Source organism: Adiantum capillus-veneris, chromosome 2 (genome assembly GCF_014529385.1).
Source record: "Adiantum capillus-veneris isolate H3 chromosome 2, ASM1452938v2, whole genome shotgun sequence".
Classification (NCBI taxonomy): domain Eukaryota; kingdom Viridiplantae; phylum Streptophyta; class Polypodiopsida; order Polypodiales; family Pteridaceae; genus Adiantum; species Adiantum capillus-veneris.
This window is the reverse complement of record NC_140932.1, coordinates 134,971,101-134,993,033: the sequence shown is the minus strand read 5'-3', so window position 1 is coordinate 134,993,033 and position 21,933 is coordinate 134,971,101.

Here is a 21,933-nt window from a genome sequence, read left to right as displayed (position 1 = left end):
AGCCTTCGTGGCAACGTCAAAGCCCCAAAGACATGGAAAACTTTACGAGTTTCTATCATGAAGCAAAAGACAAAGTGCTTACCAAATGGAGAAGTTTGAATCTTCTCTCCCATGATTCTATCCACAAATATGTAGACAAGTTTTGGGATTTACATCTCAAGGCTTCTCTCTCTCTCTCTCTCTCTCTCTCTCTCTCTCTCTCTCTCTCTCTCTCTCTCTAGACCAGCCATTTTTTGACTAGTAGACAACAGTTCACTCTTTTGATCATAACTTCTTCATCCAAACTCTGATTTGGGTGATCTATAGCCTCAATAAAAAAGAACTACCCTCTAGGCATTGATGTAAAGACAAAAAATTTCAAAGTTATGGAAGGCTTTTTTGTAGCAGCATTTCTGAAGTGAAGAGGTTAAGGAAAAACGACTCTCATCTCTTATTTTACATACAATGTCTTTCGGCACTCGCAAGGGTTCTTCTTCTTTAACAAGGTCCACAACCATTGTGGAAAATGATCCAAAATCTCCTAACTTTGGAGATAGCTACACAACCACTCAACCAACGACATTGGAAACTATGATCATGGTATACTTGGTATCATTGCAAGAGACCGTAAACAAACAAGGTGAAGACTTATGGGCACTTGCAATGGAGAACGGCATGCTAAGGGTACTTGTGGTTGAGAATGAGAATCTCAAGAGGACACTTGAGATGCAAACAACACGTTTGATGCAACTTGAAGAGGAATTCAAGGAATGTAAAAGCTCTCTTGTGGACTTGAATGCTTTGAAGGAGCGCATGAGCAAAGTAGAGCATGACCATGTATTGAAAGAGGAGAAATTTGATACCATGAGCTAGGATATATGCGATATGAAAAATGTATGCACAAACAAGTCTTGGGCTGATGTATGTGGTAATGCAAGCTATGGATCAAACAAAGAATGTGCATGTGGAGGAGTTGAAGGAACGGAAGCAACGTTCCAAGAACATTGTTATTTGTGGAATTCCTGAAGAGAAGTTAGAGACGTCTCCTTCTCTTGCCATTGTTATTGAAGATTTATTCAAAATCCACTTTGGCATGTCCGGAGTAATGGTCTATGGAGCACATAGAGTGGGTAAGCAAGGAGCTCCTCGCTCGAGAGAATGGCCGATTGTATGCACCATGCCGGATGAGACCAAACGAAAGATTATCCTTGATAGTAGCTGGATCTATTTAAGGGATACAAAATGTTTTGTATGTGAAGATCGTACTATTAAGAAAAAAAATATGCATCGCAAGGCATATGAGGAAAAGAATAAGGAAAATAAAGAGATCTCTCACAAAGAAAATGTGCTCAAGGAGGAGGCAAGTCCCTCGGCCAAATAGGGATGCGCGACCTATGAGACCAAGTTACAATTGAAAATATGATTTTGGAATTACAATCATATACCCATGGAATGCGGGGGTTGACATTGATGAAATAACAAGAAAAGCCGATGTTGTACTTCTTGTTGAAACTTGGGAGCATGATACACAAAGGATTAACGGCTTGGAGGATTACAATGTACATTCATTGATGCGGTCAAAGAATCTCAAGCAACGAAGAGGGCAAGGAGGGGTAGCATGTATGGTTAAGAAAGGATTGAAAGACTTGTATTAACTGTGAAAGATGACAAGTACAAATGTTATGTATGGCTGAAAATTATGACACCAAAAAGAGCATCCATTTTTTTAGCCAATTGCTACATTTATCATCATGATTCCACCTTTTATGATTGCCATTTTTTAATTTAGAGGAGGAAATTTCTTATTTCAAAGGCGAAGGTGATGTTATTGCATTTGGGGATATGAATGCTTGCACAAAAACATTGCAACCATGATACTCAACAATTGCATATGCCATATATTTCAAGGGAGTTGGAGGAAGCTCACTTGTATGATCGTACTTCAGTGGATGAGAAAGAGCCGTATCACTATGGAAAGTTACTTTTACACATGTGTAATAGCACGGATATGCTCATTGCCAATGGTGTATCTTTGTGGAGTGAACCAATGGATTTACATGTAGAAAACCTAATGGGGATAGTGTGATTGACTATATGCTACTCTCTGAAGCCATAAATTATCATGTATTACATAAAGAGTTTTATGCTTGGCCAATGGACCCCAAAATCAGACCATCGGAACTTATATGTTGACCTTGCATGTGGAGAAGCAACTAAGCATGATAATCTTAGCCAAAGGGAAGAGAAGTTATCACTATGTATGAATTTCAAACGGGCACCAATGTACATTGAAATGTTTGAGCAAAAGTTATGGATGACAAAGCTTCAATATGATGCACAATTGAAAACTAAATGGGAAGATTCTAAGAAAGTTATTTGTTCTTGTGCAAAAGAATGCTTTTCCATAAAGCATCTCTATGGTATCAACAAAGATAGATCATGCAAAAGGTGGTGATAAAGAATGTCAAGATGCTCGAGAGTCCTTCGTAAAGCTTGATGCAACTATGGACAAACACAAGTATCAAAGTCATTTGCATACATACAAGGCATTGATTCAAAAGAAGAGAAGTGGATGGAAAGTAAAGCAAGAACTTTTTCAAGTTCAAGAAAAGGCACGTGCATGTGGAAGATTTTGGAGAACCTTTAGGGGCAAGCGGGTTGAGAATTTTGGTAACTTGAGTCTTATGGATACGTAATCACATTGTAGGCAATTATATGAGCAACCAAATGCTGAAAAAATGCCATTTTGTGGTTCACTACCATGTATGCCCTCTTTTTTAACTATTAAGGATGTATGCGGTGGGCTTGAAAAGTTGGTCACTCGCAAAGCAAGAGATCTTCAAGGTATCAAGCAGAAGATGATCAAATGGACGGGAGATTTTACCCATGAGTGGATGTGTGATATGTTCAACCTTGCACTTCAACATGGTATGCATTATGATTGTAGTACTAATTGGATTAAGCCTTTGCATAAAGGAGAGGATGTAAAGAACTACAGGACTATAATGTTGGGTCTCTTGTGAAAAAGCTGTTTGGGTGCATAATGGAGATGAAATTGAGTGATTGGGCTGAAAAGAATGACAAGCGTGCAAAAGGACAAGCGGGTTTTTGTCTATGCCGTAGCACCATTGATCATTCATCTTGTCACTCTTTGTGCTCTCATGGAGGAAAGTTGGTTGAAAGGCAAGTGATTGTATTCTTGTTTTATGGACTTAAAAAAAACCTTTGATATAATTCCATGTAACAATTTGTGGAGAGGGATGGAAGAAATCCAAGTGCCAAGTGAATTTGTGCTTGCAGTTTCTCGAATCTATGAGAAGGTGATGTGTCAATTGCGCATGGGAAGAGGAAATTAGAAATTTTTGTAAGCACTATTGGGGTTAGATGAGGATGTCCATTGTCACCAAATCTCTTTGGTCTATGCATCGATCAATTGGAACAAATGGTACTTGACTTTATGCAAGAAGAAGGCACTTAAGAGGTCACTATATGCAATGCAGTAATCATGTTTTTGTTATATGCGGATAATGTAGTTCTTTTAGCACACACTTTAGAAGATGCACAAAAACTTATGGATGTCCGTGAGAACTTTTGCTTGCATAGCGGGCTGATTGTGAATGAATCCAAAACAAAGGTTATGCTTGTGAAAACCAACCATAAGGAGAAGCCATGCATTGTGTACAACAATGAGACACTTGAAGTTGTTAAGATCTTTAAGTACCTTGGCCTTGAGGTTCCGTTTAATCATAAGTGGCATGAACGTACTATGTGTCTTTTGGAAGGGAGAAAGAGAGCATATTATGCATTAGAGAACATGTGTAATGCAGAAAACATCAAGTGTTGGGTTCTCAAGAAGTACTTTTTTGATGCATTGGTGACACCGGTTCTTCTTTATGGAGTTGAAGTATGGGATGGGAGCATCTCAAAGTCTACTTGGAAAGAGTTTGAGATGTCCAAAAGCGTTTTCTAGAAAACTTTCTCTAAGTTAAGACACAAACAACATATATTCTCCTACTTCTTGAGTCGGGATCTCTTCCAATGGAGGTTATGGGCATGGAAAGGGTGGAGTATATAATAAAGATGCATCAAAACCCCTCACATCAACTTCGTACAATTGCATGGGAAGCAAGCAAAAAGGTTCAAAAGAGGCATAAAAACCCCTCACATCAACTTCGTACAATTGCATGGGAAGCAAGCAAAAAGGTTCAAAAGAGGCATAAAAACAAGATCTTGAGCACGGGATGGATGTAAGACATTTAGAAGTTGGGATGCATTACACTTGCTACATGATGCTTCAATTAACTCCCAAGTGAAAGAAGCTTTTTTACAATGCCAATGTATTACAGCTTGGGAAAAATCCAGTGGGTCACGTTTCATACATTACACCACCCATATTGCCCCCAACTACAAAACCGTGTTCTTCACTAAAAGGGGAAACCATACTCACACTCACATGCTTGAGCCTATCCCCTTGTCGGCGATACGCACTATCGCAGCCATTCAGCTTAGCTCCCATTCCCTTCAAAGCGAGACATGGCCTTGGGGCAATAGAGAAGAGTCAAATTGATTGTGCACATTATGCTCACTGCAAGTTCGAGAGTCTGAGTACCACACACTATGCTCAACTTTTGGTCACATCCGAAAACTTGCTTCTCTCACATTTTCAGCCATGACTTAGACTTACACACTTTTCTCTCCCAGCCACCACAGTGTAGGCTCTCCATTGCGACTCTCGTCACCACAATTTTGGAACATCGAGAGTCACTCATCAGCCATACACATACTACATCACATGTAACTTTGTTCCCATAGGTCATATTTGACCTCCGAGGACGATAATAAAATCTCTCTCTCTCTCTCTCTCTATATATATATATATATATATATATATATAGATATATTTATATACATATACATATACATATACATACATATATACATATACATATAGTCCGTGCGGACTGTTTCCAATATTTTTTTTAACTTTTGAATAGACAGACATACTCTCTCTCTCTCTCTCTCTCTCTCTCTCTCTCTCTCTCTCTCTCTCTCTCTCATGCGCCTGAATTGTGCAGAGGCCAATCCATGGCTGTAATTGGCAAAGCGAGTGAAGGAGGCATTGAGTATTGTCCAAGGCCTCAAATATTGCTTGGACATTGCACTGTACCATGAAAATCACCTCCCTAACCCTCCAAAATGTAAATTTGTTGGGCTTCATCCTCAGCAGCCAGAGCCTTGCCCTCACCCACCTCCATCTCAGTCTCATCAGATCTACTGCGGTGGATCATGGAGAAAGGCCTTGCCATGCTCTCACACTACCAACCCGCCCGTATGTATTCCCTTGAGAAACACCTATCTCTCTCTATAATTTAAAAAAAAAAAACCTACGAGAGAGAGAGAGAGAGAGAGAGAGAGAGAGAGAGAGAGAGAGAGAGAGAGAGAGAGAGAGATTGATTGATTTTGGCTCATTGAGATACACGAACGAGAGAGAGACCAAAATGTGCTTCTTGCGAGCACTTCTTGTATGCCATTGTCCTTATGCATGCTGATGTAGGTTTCGTGATACCAATTTGAATGTAAAATGTGCATCAAGGGTATGATTTTGTAATGAGGTCAATGGAGAAGACCATGAAGCTTCTTGGATTGTGCATGAGTACTAGAATGTTAGCATTGGTGTGATTGTGACATTGGTATTGGAGTAGTGAATGCAAGAGGAGTAGGCGCTCATGTGGAGTTTGTTGAGGGGTTCAACTTGGTGGCATGGAAAACCAATTGGGAATTTTAGCATGGGAATATGCAGTTGATGTCGGCTTGGCATGGTAGACGCATGGTACATACTACAGACAAAAAGAGTGTTGGCAAGACTTGGCGGGGTAGAGGCATTTAAAAAACGTCAAAAAACTAAAAATATCCACGCCGGCATGGACTGTTTCAGGAGATGTTTTTTTGTTTTCTGGAGAGAGAGAGAGAGAGAGAGAGAGAGAGAGAGAGAGAGAGAGAGAGAGAGAGAGAGAGAGAGAGAGAGAGGCTTTCAACTAGGCCCGCTAGAAAAATACATTTTTGCAAACCAAAGAAAATAAGGACAAACTTGAAATTTTGTCGGTTTTTAGGCCAAAATTTGAAGCTTTTGCCGGTGATCACACTAAAACTTTTGAAAAAGTCCCGGTTTTCTTCAAGGCAAGGTACTAGGATTTTAGAATGTCACACAAGAACATGTCATCTACTATGCCACACAGGAATATGAATAAAGACGGAGCGGTAACAAAGACGACATGTGTAGCTGTTCTCTATGGCATTTCATGGGGGGGGGGGGGGAGAGAGAGAGAGAGAGAGAGACCTCAAGGTGCCCTTAAAATCTTCACAAATATGTCTCTCTAAAAAGAGTATCATAAGTTGGTGAGTCCTATTAGTCTTTAGTTCTGTACTTGGTGTTTATAACAATTAGGTAAGCAATTGTCACCCTTGCAAAGCAATATGTGCGCCTATATACAAAATCTATGGAGGTGGTTGATACATGCAAGCGATAGGGTGGATGCAACTACTGTTGTTTGGGACATTCCAGAAGAGACAACCACCAACAAAAAGCGAAGATAGTATTGACACTCGTGGATGGGTAGCAGTAGTGGGGAAGCTCAAGACTAACAAATCGACAGCCATGGTGGCCAATCTAAATTGATGATGTAGGGATACCTTAGAGTAGAATTGGATATTTTAGTTTTCAAATAAGTTGCAGGTTGGGTAGAGAGAGAAGAGGGAGAAGAGCTGTATAGGGATCGCTAAACTATTGTATGCCTTTTATGTTTTTTTAAAAATATCAATCATACTTGGATCTGCTTGGTTTTATGATTACTCAAAAAATTTTGCTCAGTGTTTCAAATTCCCCTAGCACGAGTATAGGCAAGGAGCTCGCACCACTTGGGGAGCGGCGGATGGGCATGATTTGAGGCCGACTTTGTAGGTGTTATTGCATTGCTCTCTACAGGTTAGTAGTTTTAAGTATTTGTTATCTTAAATTTTGACATAAAATTTTCTTAATTTGTATGTGTTGATGGTGAAATCTGTGATGAAATGTTGAAATGTCCAAGCAACCGGTCTCCCCTTTCTCTCAACAGTGGTATCATAGCTTCTGGTTCGAGGAAAATTTGCAGGAGCAAACTACAAATCTGCATCATCGTGGTTTCCAATCAAGGCTAATCAACAATTAATCAACAAATCGACACATTAATTTTGCTCATTGACATCGAGAATCGATATGGCCAATTTAAATTTCAGTTGATGGCTAACTCTTGTCGATTGTGAGGGCGAGAGAGAGAAAGAGTCGAAGAAACATAAGGGTTTGAAGATTTTGAAGGAAAAGATGAGCGAGGCGGTGAATCCAAGTCGCCATTGGAGAGCTTTGAAGGAATTTTAGAAGGAAAATACTCGGCACCGTTAAAGAAAAGAAGAAGGAGTGGAATTGGAAGAACAGAATTGGCAAATTTTTGAAGAATCCCTGGATGAGGCAAGGATTTGCCTTGAATTGCTTCTTCTAACTCGATGGCGATCGGTAGAGGGAAAAACCCCTAGCATGCAAAGAGATCCCTCTGTCAACCACCACTAAATCTTGCAAGATCTGCAGCAAAGGGAGCATCCAAGGGTTCACATCAAATTTTCCTCTTGCCTCCAAAGCCAAAATTGCATGCAGTATCCGCCATCTCCCTTCTCTCTCTAGGCATTGTCGTTCTCAAATCTGCACATTGTTGCCTTTCTTTGTCACACCTCCTTTTCATAATTTTGAACAAAAGTGTGTGGCTCTCTTCAATTTCAAATTTGGCCACCATTGAAGTCAAAACCTTTAAGAGGTTGATTCACCCTCGTTTATTTAACTCATGAGACCTCCAAGGAGCCAACTCATTCACCTTCCATTTACCTTCAAAGTTTAGTTAAGCAGCCAAATAAACATTGATTTTAACCCCTTGTTCAACACCCCTGGGGACACAACCATAAAAGCAAAGATCACTTTGGCCGCCCATCATTAAGAACTCTTGGGCCGCCAATCTTCAAAATCTCGATCATCTACTCGTCATTTTGTTTTGGCCGCCTTTTTTTTTTCAAGAGCCATAATCCTTATCAAACCATTTCAACCCCGAGACCGTCCAAGATTCTACAATCTCCACCAATTACTGAATAAGGATCTCGTCATAAAAATTAGCGGAAGCCGACTGTGCTATTTAAAAATCTATTGTAAAAATTGCATATTATTGGCGATTGCGATTGCTTTTGGGATACTGAAGATTGGATGATGGCAAAAAAAGATAATAAATCTAATTGCTTTGCAGACTATTCACTCCATTGTTCATCGTTCTCAATTAACTTGGTGCACCATATTTTTTGATAGGACACCACTACCAACCGTCCAGCTAAGTGCCCATTTATTTATGCTTATCCCTTTGTGCTTATTTTTTATCTTTATCTTGCATATCATCAAAATAAATAAATAATAAATATACATAAAGAAAAAACTTAGAGAGAGAGAGAGAGAGAGAGAGAGAGAGAGAGAGAGAGAGAGAGAGAGAGAGAGAGAGAGAGAGAGAGAGAGAAACACGCAATCATGGGACATTTTTAGTCGCCCACAATTGCTGAGCAGCTCGCTTATTTTCAACAATCTCTCACTTATGAACGCATGCAAAGGCAAGAGTTTGAAGATAAATTACTGCATTCTCCACACATAGAATCTGCACCGGCACCAAAGCAAAACAAAATTAGTGGATAGCCTTCACTTTCAAGGATTTTGATGGCACTAAAGATGCTAGCACGGATATAATCATGAGTATGATCGTGATGACAACCCATCTTTAGGTACTCCTGTATCTCCTCACACTTTGTTTAAAGTGCAAGGCACAATCAAGGGTGAAGGTGTCACCATTGTTTTAGATGATGGCAGTAGCCATGATTTTATTTCTGCACGATTGACACGACAACTCTCTCTCTTTGAAATTTCTTTACTCACAAAGTCAAAACTATTTTTAATAATCAACATTTCAATTCCAAAACCCATCACTATTGAAGTTTGCATTAGTGAAGTTACACAAGCACACACATTTCTAGTAGCACCATTGCATGGTCTTGACATGATTTTGGGAATGCTATTTCGTCATGAATTTGATATGTTGATTAATTGAAAAACACATACCATGTTCCTCTCATATTAATCAAAATTTCTCCATCCAAGCAACACTAGAACATCAAAACTTTCCACTTCTCTCTCACACTCAAGCCAAAAGAGCAATTCAAAAACAAGGGAAAACATATTTGGTGTTGGTAAATCAAATCTCTGCTGAAACTGAAACTTCACATAAATCCTCACATGATGATTTTCTCTCACAATTTAAGAATTGTTTCATGCATGACTTGCCACCTAGAATTCCATCTTCACGCCCAGAAGACCACAAAATAGATATTATACCGGGTAGTGAACCTCCTTGTAGAGCACCTTACCATGTAAATAAGACTGCACACAAGGAGATACAAACTCAATGCACTGACTTGCTTGATCGAGGATTTATAAAACCTAGTAGTTCACCATATATGGAGCTCCAGTACTTCTTGTTAAGAAGAAAAATGGAATCTTTTGTATGTGTATTGACTATAGGGCTTTAAACAAAATCATCATCAAGAATAGGTTCCCTATTCCTAGAGTGGATGATCAATTGGACAAATTGAAAGGGGAAAATATCTTTAACAAAATTGACCTCAAATTAGGGTATCATCAAGTCAAAATGTTTGACCAAGATGTCTACAAAACTGCTTTCAAAACACAAACGGGACATTATGATTTTCTTGTCATGCCATTTGGTCTAACAAATGCACCAACCACATTCACACGCATGAAAAACATAATTTTCATTGACCATCAAGATTTTGTGGTTGTATTCTTTGAGGATACTCTTGTATTTAGTAAATCGGAAAGAGCATAAAGAACACTTAACACATATATTTGATTAGCTTGCACACAACCACTTGTATATGAATCTTGAAAAGAGTTCATTTAACCAATGTTAAATTGATTATTTGGGACACATTGTTTCGGGTAAGGAATACATGTAGATCCCAAGAAAATTGAAGCCATTCAATCATGGCTTAAACCCAAAAATTTGCATAAACTTTGCTCTTTTATTGGTCTATGCAGTTATTACAAGAAGTTTGTACGTAACTTTGCTTACAAATCTCATTACCTCACTCTCCTGTTATTGGTCTGACTTGCAAGAAATTTGCTTTAATGCACTCAAGAATGCTTTGATAAATACACCAGTATACTGCAATTGCTTGATTTTGATAAACCATTCTTTGTCGTAGTCACTGATGCTAGTGAAAAAGGTATCGATGCAGTGCTTATGCAAGATCCACACTCGTAAGTTTAAACCGTCTGAAGCAAAATTTAGTACATATGACAAAGAGTTGATTGTTGTTGTACATGCCTTAAAAATTGGGAAACACTATTTAATGGGTGCTGATTTAATCATCAAAACTGATCAATTAAGTATCAATTACTTATTGTCTCAACCCTTAATAGATGATAGACATATTAAGTGGACTGCCTTCATTAAAAGTTTTCAACCCAACCTTCAATACCAACCTGGTAAGGAAAATGTTGTAGCTGATGCTTTGAGTCAAAGACCCTCTCTTAATAATCTATCAACCATTACGGGTACTTCATTTGATTCAATGCCTGACACTTATGCACAAGATGATGATTTCAAAACCACATGGTTGCATATGATCGACAATTTTGTGCACACAGTTTTGGAATACACTAATCAAGAAAAATTTCTTTATTTTAAACAAAAATTGTGTGTAACTAAATCTTTTTGTACTTTGATCATTGAAGAGTTGCACAAACCACCCTATGCTGGACATAGAGGATTTGCTGCTACTTTTCAAAACTTATGTTGTGATTTCTATTGGCCTACTATGAAAACGGATGTTAAATAGTATGTTTCAACTTGTTTGATTTGACAAAAGATCAAAGCTACCACAAGTAAGAAATTGTGACTCTTACATCCTTTCCCCATTCCTAAAAAACCTTTTCACTTTACTGCTCACAAGCATGATATGATTTGGAATGTAATTGATCGTTTTTCTAAACAAGCATACTTCATTCCTTGTAAGAAAATACTCACAGCACATCAAGCTACACTTCTATTTCTTGAAGCTGTCTTTTCACATCATGGTTTGCCTAAAGTCATAATATCTGATTGAGATTCGAAATTTTGTAGTTTTATTTGGACTACCGTTTAAAAAAATCTTGGAAGTACACTTGATTTTACTTCTAAATTCCATCCTGAATCTAATGGTCAAACCAAAGTCACTAATTGTACTATCATTGACTTGCTAAAAGCTTATGTTTCTTCTCAACCCAAGAAATGGGATGATTACTTGCATATTCTAGAAATTTCATATAACAATACCACTCACAGTGCCACAAGTAAACCTCCATTTGAAATTGTGTATGGTCATTCTCTGCCTACTCCTGCTTCACGTCCTTTTAATGTTGTGCCAGCCGCTAATAATTTTATTGCTAATTTTCATAATTTTTATGCAAGTGTGCATTCTGCCATTAACATTCACAGGAACTTTACACTAGTCATGCTAACAAGCATCGCAAGGCACACCAGTTTAAGGAAGGTGATTATGTTATGCTTCTCATTGAAAAACAAAGGAATAAAAGTATTGATACTAATTGTTTTGTTAATTTTGCTCCTCATCTTTATGATCCATCCAAAATTTTTGTTGGTGATCAATGATGTTTCATTTTGTTTAGACTTACCTTCACATTGACACATTCACAGTGCATTCCACATTAGTCTTTTAAGACCTTTCAGAGGACCCCTACCTGCACATCAAATTTATGAGGATCCACATTCACTTGTGGACCAAGTAGAACAACTCATCCTTGCACAAATAGTTGATCACAAGACCCCCACCACATGCACTGGCATGGTTTCGCTATCTTTTGACTTTCAAAGGTCACCCTAGAGAGGATGCCGAATGGATGCCTGAAAAGTTTTTCCGCAACTTCCCACACCTTCTCCACACTTTCCATCACTCACGGTCTAGTTGATTCTTTATTGAGAAAATGAGGACAATTGCTATCCCTGGTGGGAAGGATGTTACGAGACTGTGCACCCTCCTGTTGTATGTGGTTAACTGCAATTGGGATAGCTGGCATAATGGTCAACTATGTGCTGCCTATCTGATTTTACTAATAGTGAGTGGATGATGATTTGTAGATTGGAATTCTGAGAATTAAAAAGGAGGCGCCGGCATATAATAATCCTCTCGGTCATTTTACCTTTGCACAATATTTTAGACTTTTTATCTAAGAAGCTACTATGGCTGCTTGTAAATAGCTCTAGTGAGAACTCACCCTTAGGGGACATGCAATGAGTGATGTGCTCCACTCAAGTACTAAAGTGGACTAGTTGTAAAAGAGGGGCCTCCAATCTTGGTGCCCAAAATTCAAATAATAAATTAAATACCAAACTCCACAAGAAGGGGTTCCGTGGAGTTTGGGGCTATGATTTTAGGTCTTTCTTGTGTAGATGCTCTCAATTTTCCCTTCCCTCTCTCTTATGCTATGATGTGTTATGCTGTGTACTCCCTAATTATGTCTACATCTCTTACACTCTATCCTTGTCAATCTACTCTTTTGTGTGTGTGTGTGTGCGCGTGTGTTGTGTTTAGTCTAGTTGTGTTTTTGTACTTGGATTTGGGAGAGAAGGTGACATGTTAATGGTGAAGTTTGTGATGATTTGTTGAATTGTCCAAGCAACAGATCTTCCCTTTCTCCCAAGAGTATGTCCTGAATAGTGATCGATGATTGCATGCGACCGACACAATGTACGAGCGTGAGTATATGGGCAGGAAGAGCTTAAACACACTTATGGACATTCTGAGCTCTCGACCCGGCTTGGTAATTACTTAACTTTACGTTTTGAAATTTATTGTGTTTTACCGATAAACTGTTAGATTGTTTTATATTTGTATGTTTATACTTATAGAAATTCTTATTGTTTTTTTGCCTAATCCAACAGATATATCATTGCCACGCGATGAGACGTCAGATTAGCCCTAGCTAGCACTAGTCTTACTTCTATACAACATGTATTAGGAGATAATGTGTACATGTCAATTTTGTAAACGATTCACAACAATGTAATTTAGTTCTACAGTTCTCCGTAATGGCAATTGTGTTGTAGCTCCCGTCGCTATGGATGTTGCTATGGGCATCTCTCTAGGTGTCACTATATAGAGATGCCTATAGACATGGGAATAAAAACATCCCTGTGCATATTTGTCGGTAAGGCCATCACAAGCCTTAAGCAAGTCGTGTAGTGCAGGTCTTGCCTTGAGCACACCATGTTAAAGTCCCCCACTAAGCAGAACTCCCCCTCAATTTGCAGTTGAGAGAAGTCATTCGAGAGATTCCATTTACCTTTGAAATCATTGGGTGCATACACGTTGATGATCATAATCATAGTATTGTTCAGCTTGATTAACACACTCAGTGCCCTCCTCGGTGGGTACTAGTAGACAATTTTTGGCTCGAGGTCCCTACGAACTCCTATCAGAACCCCACTGGATCTATCTATAGCAATACCTTAGAAAAATAGGATTTTCCCAAGAGTCTGCTTTCTTGGAGAGGTGACATCAAGGTGGTGCTCTTGGAAACACCAGCAAGACACCCCTCTTCTCCTCTTCATCACCTACCAAAGTTGTTAGTGTTTCTCCCTTGTCCTTGTACCTTTCACATACCAAGAGATCACTTGGAGAATAGGGGGACATATTCCTCAATGTCAGATCCACTCTTGCCCCCAGAATCCCTCACTTCTCTCGCTGCTAGGGGAGGCTCCTGTTGGTTGTTTGGGGGTATCATGTCTTGCAACGCCTCAAAAGCATTGTGGAGGGGGATAGCACATTCCCCCTTGTCGGGAGGTGAGTGGTGATGACTTTTCTCCTTACCCTTTCTTATGGTAGTATAGTCTGTTCTCCTCCCTCTTGCCAAAATTTTTTTTCTTTTCTTTTCCTTAGGTGCTTTATTTTGTTCAGGAATTGTGATTGACGCATTGGAGGCCACCGTGAGTAGACGGGGTTTTGTATTCTGGAATACACTTGTTTGTTCCTTAAGTTCTTCCTTTTGGGTCTTCCAAAATCTATTATTTGTAGCCCAATCCTAGTTGTTATTGTTTTGTTCATTGGATCTCTTTTTTGTTTGCTTTACATAAAACTACAAATTGGGAGTGTTGGGAGATGCTAAGTTCTTAGGGACCAACTTATTGGCCACAACCATGTCATACAACTTCTAGCATAATCTATTGAGGTAATGTGTGCGGTGGGGCCGGCGGTCCCCTGCCCCCAATCATACCTAGCTAGGTATGCCGTGCCTCCCGAGCCGAAGCTCATGATGTTATGCATTGTATGAAAAACACTGAAAAAGTCTCCCTTTTCCTACATGAGGAAATCTCTAAATCTTCTTGTGACACATGTTTATCACCCAAGGAATTTTTGGAGAAACCACGTACATGGAGCATCAAGTCTGCCAACGTGATAAAAGACCTATGTCGCTTATCTCTCAAAATTCATGTAGGAGATTAGACACTAATGTATTCAGAAAGGAGATGAATGTAAGACCTCAGTTTGTTAGCACCTTTGTGTGTTGAAGCAAACAATAAACGAGAGAGAGCGACCGACCGACGTGCAAGATTTGTTGTCCGTGTGGGTGTCCATGGCACTACGCGTGTGCGTATTTTGGATAAGTATGATAGTATACCAAGTACCCTTATTTTGGATGTTGGGCCGTATCCTTGTAAGAGGATCTCCCTATCTCTTGTGGTAGAAAAGGGAGCTTCTTGTGTGATACACTTGGTTCAAGGGGGAGCTCAATCATGGAATCCACCTTGTCTATGCAACAATAGAAAGCATAGTGAACGTGACAAAATACATGAAAAAGCATGCTATAAGCAACAAAACCAAACAAGGAATAGCTCCCATGATGATTGCATGAAGCGAGAGAGAATGAGAGTGTCTGAGAGAGAAAGCACAAGAGCACATACATGCGACCTGTTCCTCAATGAACCCATGTGAGTCTATTTTTAAATTTATGAAGTCCTACAAAATGAGAGAGAGTGAGAGAGAGAGAGAGAGAGAGAGAGAGAGAGAGAGAGAGAGAGAGAGAGAGAGAGAGAGAGAGAGAGAGAGTTTATAAATAGAGATAATAGAAGAGCCTTATCCATGAGCATCTAACATCCACTGTTTAGACTTTGAGATGATCTGGCTATCAAGATTTCTTTCCACGTGTCCACCACACAATAAATATTTGTTAATATACCATTTTGTAAATGCTCTCTCTAATTTTGTAGGAATTTGTAATTCTATAAATATTTGTTAATGTACCATTTTATAAAAGTTCTCTCTAATTTTGTAGGCCTTTATAAGTTATAAATAAGCTCACATGGGTTCTTTGGGACCCATGTGATGTGGACTAGACTCTGCCCTCGTCTAGTGTTCATCTTCTCTTGCATTTGTCCTCTCACACGCATGCCTAGCACTCCGCTCTTGGAGTGTGCAACATGTACATGCTTTCACGTTCTCTCTTTGACATCATGCAATCGCCATAGGAGCCGGTATTCATGTATGGCTTTGTTATTTGTAGCATGTTATTTTGTGTATTTTTGCAAGTTTGCTATGCTCTCGGTTCTTTTTTTGTTGTATGCACATTCAAAAACAAGTGTCCTCTCTTCTTTTTTTGTTGTATGACCATAGTTTGCTATGCTCTCGGTTATTGCAATTGTACTCTTTGTTTTGTTTGTTGAGCTCCTGATAGATCAACCTTTGTAAAGTGCCCACATGGTCGCTCTTGCACTTCTATATCAATAGGGTATCCATTCTTCAAAGCATGTTGTTGGTCTCCAAGACATATATATATATTGGATTGGGTGTTCACCAAAGAGTTGTTGGAATCTCTCTTGCAGCTTCGATGCATCGTAGCTCAATAAATTGAAGCCTTGCCTTGGGATCGGCTTCAAAGATGAGCCTAGCCGCTTCACTTTCCCCCTCATCTCGGATGATTGCCACTCTCTTATCTTGTTGTGCTTTCATCACCACAAAATTGGACCGCTCTGCCTCTTGTTGCGCCAGTTTCTTAAATATATTCCAGTGCGATGAAAAATTCAGCCCCATAGGAGAGATAGCTAATGGCAACATCGTCAAGGAGTATATTGTCAAATTCTCTAGGGGCGTGACTAAGAAGAAGAAGAAGAAGAGTATTTTAACGTCGTAGGAAACTATCCCAAGAAACCTTAAAGATATATCCAGGGATGAGAGTATATTCTCTCTCTCTCTCTCTCTCTCTCTCTCTCTCTCTCTCTCTCTCTCTCTCTCTCTCTCTCTCTCTCTCTCTCTCTCTCTCTCTCTCTCTCTCTCTCTCTCTCTCTCGCCAAATCGCCTTCGCTCATGTTGTGTCGATGATGTCCCTTGTGCTCTTGCCTTGAATCGATGCCACCACAGACTTCTCTCAGGCTAGGTTCAAACATGCACATTTCTTTGCACCAACCAATTTGCAATCAAATGCACCTCATTTGCTGCTCCTTACTTCTCAAAGAGGGTTGCCTCCGCCTTCGTCTGAACCCAGCATGATCAAATTCAAGCAATGTACGAGGTGCTCATAATTCATGCCCCACGTTAGAGAAGCTATTCATTCCATGGCTACTGCAGCTAGACCCGCCACAACAACCATTAGCAGGCAACTCGTTGTGGGCAAACCACCTGCTCGTTAATTGAACCCAGTTAGTACGTGGAGAAACCTTCGATGCGCCCCTTGCAAACACTACCATTGGGCAACTCGTTGAAGCTAATCCCTCTGCATACATTCTCACAAAATTCATATTTGTTAATGCTTCTGCTATCATTGCAACATTCACCTGCTCTGCTAACTTAGAAAATCACACTCCCTCTCTCTCACACACATGCACACACAACCCATTGCACAAGAAGCTTTAGAAATTTTCTCATGTAGGAAAACGGAGTCTTTCTGAGTGTTTTTCATACAATGCATAACATCATGAGCTTCTGCTCAAGAGGCGCCGCTTACCTAGCTAGGTACGATTGGGCGGGCTGACGGTCCCCTGCCCCCAATCGTACCTAGCTAGATATGCGGCGCCTCTTGAGCAGAAGCTCATGATGTTGAGGTAAGTCACAATGTGGGAAATATGTGAGAATTTGTCTAAAACTTCTTGTGCAAGTTGGGTTGTGTGTTGTGCTCAAGGAACTTTGGAAGCCTTACCATATAGCAACTTTGGAAGCAACTTTCTTCAAGTTTTAAGTACTCCCTAGATAGAAATAGAAAGTGAACATCTTTTTGCTAGATGAAACTTGTTCTTGTAAGTTTCCTATATGGTAATTATTAATTGCTAGAATAGAAGTAGCAAATTGAAAGTGACTCCAAAATTCCTATATGGTGTCTATGTGGCTTTGCTAGTTAGAAGTAGCAAATGTTGAGTTTCCTATGTAGTCAACTAGCAATTTCTAGATGGAACTAGCAGTTTCAAAGTGCCTCTAGATTCGCTACATAGTAACTATGAGACGTTGCTAGTTAGAAGCAAATCCTAGGTCCAATTAATGTAATTACTTTACAACAAGCTTGTCTCTGTTAGGCACACATTGCCATAACAAATAACCAATGCAGTAAACATACAATTCATATCAAACAGGAAGCAGGAAACTGCATACTTCAAACACCATACTGCAAAGGAAACAGGTACATAACATCATAGATAGAGGGAAAATAGTGTGCCATTCATCATCATTATTCAGTAATACAACAGAAAACACAGAACTAATGCAGGAGAGAGCCAACTGCATCAACAGGCATAGACATAACTGCTTCTCGTCCTGAGAATTCACGAGACACACAACTAACTTCCCCAAAATATAAAATACCCATGTTCACTTATCCCTAAGGTTCAAAGATAAAGGTTTTAGTTACAGCTCAAAAAGTAATAGCCTGACTGCCCTGAAAGCCCTGATAAATCAGGCACTAACACCTCGCACACCTGGTGGTAAAGGTTTCTCAAACCTTGTGAGAACCCACAATATCACTTGATCAAAAACTTCATCCACCAGCTGATCCTTGAATTCAGTTTGTTGTGAAACTGTTGCTGTAGTTGGAGTTTCCTTGTCATATTCTTCAACCTCTGCATCCACTTGAAATGTAATTGCCTCCTTAGTACTTTCAGTCTCCTGATAGAGTTTCTCATCCACAATCATTTGCACTGGATCATCTAAGTTGTGAATTCCTCCTGCATCTTCTGTCTCCTCTGCAAACATCTGATATGGTTTACACACCACATCATACACCATGACTTTCATTTTCTCCCAAACTCCCTTCATGTACTCCATCACTTCAGTCTTCATTTTCTCCACAACTATTGAATTGAGATACCTTCTACAAAATAGAAAAATCTCCTCTTCTTCAAGTAATTTCAGGTCTTTAGGCCCATTTTCATATTCAAGTGAATATCCAAATTCAGTAGTAGGGTTAGGTTTAGGTTCAGGTTTCCCTTCAAGAAGAATGAAGAAAGATTCAAGGTAGGATGCAAACTTTGCAACCATTAGACACTCTCTTTTGAACACATCCAATATCTCTGTATGTAGATGCAACACTTGAAGACCCGATTTAGACTCCACATGCCAAATCAATTGATTTCCTTGAAAATCTTGATTCAAGAAAAACAAAATTGATCTGCTTCTTCATCAAACTGATTTGATTCAAGGCTTAAAAATAACAGATTGAACTCTCCTTTACACATAAAAAACACCACCAAGATGGCTTGCTCACATTTCTCCTTGAAAATAGAAAGAAATCCACTTTGTAGTAGCTGCAAAACTGTCCAATCAGTGATATCTCCCTGAAACTGAAAACTTTTGACTTCTGCTCCTTGAAAAACTTCCCTTATTTTATCAAGCATGAAGATATAAAACCAATGAGATATAAGAATATCAACATCATCTCCTTCATCAACAACATCACATAGAAATGTAGAACGATCTCCAAGAAAATCCACTTCACCATCATCAAGAACTTCCAAAATACTTGCATAATCATCAGTCAAAACCATCTCCTCAGCATCAACAAAACCATTGACATCAGAAATTTGGTATAAATCATCAAGAACATCATCAAGAAAGTGAACTTCCTTGAAAACAGATGAACTTCCAATATCCTTGACTGAATTTGTAAAAGAACCAACATCATACAGATCATTGATAACAACATCATCATTCAAGAAACCTTTTGTAACATCAAGATTTGAAGAAAACTCCACATTCTTGATTTGAGTAAGTTGAAGCTTCAAGTCCTTAATTTGATTATCCTTGTTCAAAACAACTTGCTTAAGAGCATCATGAACTTCATAATAGTAAGAAATATGCAAGTCAACTTCAGTTTGAACCTGAGAAATCTCCGCCATCAATGATTTCTTCTCTTCTTGAAGTTGATTGATTTTGGAAAGCGCTTCATTTGCCGCAACCATACTTGAATGCCTCTCATTCTCTAGCTCTAAAGAGAGATTATTGATCATCTTCACTTGAGAAAGAAAAAGAGTTTGAAATTCAGCAAGTTCGGGTACATAACTTCTTTGCAAATCAAGAATCTGCGGATCAGGGACCTGAATTCTGAAACTTTGCAAATCAAGAACCTTTGGTATCAAAACTGGTAATTCAGGGATCTGAAATTGAAGATCCTTGTCTTCACAACCTGAATAATTCATATCCGCTTTCGGAAATTGGCTTTCAGTCTTCAAAACTCCAAAAAACTCTTCTCCATCAACACAAACACCTTCCAAATTGTCAGCTGTTGAATACTCCTTATCAAGATTCATCAAAAACTGATTCATCACATCATCCTCATCAGTAGCACACATTATGTCTTTATGTATCTTCGAATCTTCCACTGCATTACACTGAAATCTGATGTCTCCCTGAATTTCAACATCTTCAAGATTGATGTCAAATGTTGGTATATGGGTTTGTATGGGATATTGGTGGCTTCTCTCGCTCACTCCCACTTGTATTCCCTTCTTCTCAACCAATAATTCTTCTTTTGGGCAACTGTCCTTCTCTTCTTGCAAAGAGGTGAGTCTCTTCGATGTGAGGTTTGGGGATAGCTGGCAACCCTCTTGGCTCCTTTGGCTCATGAGTTGCTCCTGGCTTCCTCCTTCTTCCTTCATCATCTTTTGGACTATATCTCCCTTGCATTGAACAAACTCTCCTTCCTGAATCAAATTCTTCTCTTCAATAATCTGAGTATCTACAACTTTGATCCCATATTCAAGAACATCAAAATCAGGTTGAAAAACTTTAGGTGCTGAAAATTCAGATTCAGGCTTTGAAACTTCAGTTTTTGAAACTGCAAGTGCCTGAAAAACTATTGGTACTTCAACATTGTGCAAACCCTTGAGTCTATCTGGAGTGTGGTTTTGGGATACTAAGTGCTCCTTTTGGCTTCTTTGGCTCTCAGGATGCTCCTTTTCTTCTACCCTTTCCAACATCACCTTCTTGACTTCTTCAGGTTGGCTTTGTGCTTGAGCTTCTTTCATTGATTTGAGACTGGCAACAAGTGCATTTGGAGAAGTTAAACATGATTGTACCTGATTGTTCCTAACCAAGGGGAACATTGGTGTTGTAACTCCCCAGTCATCATCACTTTCGTTTTCCTCCTGAAACTGATCTTGATACTTCTCTGTCAAGCCTTCAATTGCTTCTTGTAACACCTGTATCCTACGCATACTAGAGCATGACTTTCTTCTTTTTCCTTCACGACCTTCATGCCAGTCTTCTGCCTTGTCAAGAAGATTAGAAAAATCATCCAAATCCTCTTGTGCATCACATAGTTCCTCATGATTTGATGCATCTCGAAAAGATCTGACAATTCGATACAACTTCTTGCACAGTTTATGCATACAATATTTGACACATACATCTTCTTTTTGACAGGGCTTACACATGTAAGGACATTGCTTTGCACAGTGCCCATATTTTTGACAAATAGCACACTTTTTCTTCTTCTTCTTTGCCATTAATCACCCATCAAAAGAATAGAGAGAATTTGTACCTCTTTAAACCCTGAAACTGCTTAAACTGCATTGCAAACTGAAATACCTGAAACTGTAGTCTGTAAACTGAAAGACTGAAAGTGCATTCTGCAAACTGAAAAATTGAAACTGCATTCTGCAACAAACTGCACATAATTTGCACAGAAACTGTACAAAGACTTCAAAACTGTTTGGGCTAACAATACATTGACCAATGGTCCCAAAAGTGGGTCTGATGTGGGATGAGTTGTTTGTTGGCCTTCTTGGTTTGCAGGTAGGGTTTCCTGCAGCCTGTTTTCAGGTTCATGCAGTTCAGTCCCCTCCCCAACAATTTCTGGCCCTACAGCAAGTTCCCCTACTGGTTCTTCTTGGTCATCATTACCCGACTCTTCTCCTTGTCTTCCTCTTGTAGAGAACTCCCTTCTTAATATAAGCCTTGTTCCATATGAATGTTGTGGTACATAGGACCCTTGCCCTGATCTACTCATGCATTGCTGCTTCTCCCTTGTCTAGAATACTGTACTAGCATTCTTTGATTATGCACATTGTAGTTTGAAGGTAAATTACAGGCTCCAAAGGGTAACAGTTTTGTAACTACCTTTTCGAGAATGAGAATTCTGACTTCGCTGGGCATTTGTGGGTAGAATTCTTTCAAGAATCGTGATGCATACTCCTCAGACTCTTCCCCCGGTGTTTTCCAGTTCGCAAAATCCCGCAAATGGTCACTATCAGGGAATAGGTCGCCGTTGTGATTCATTCCTTAGCACCCATATGGTTTTAGGCGAAATTCGAACCCATTGCAGGATCGCCAAATGTTAGGCACACA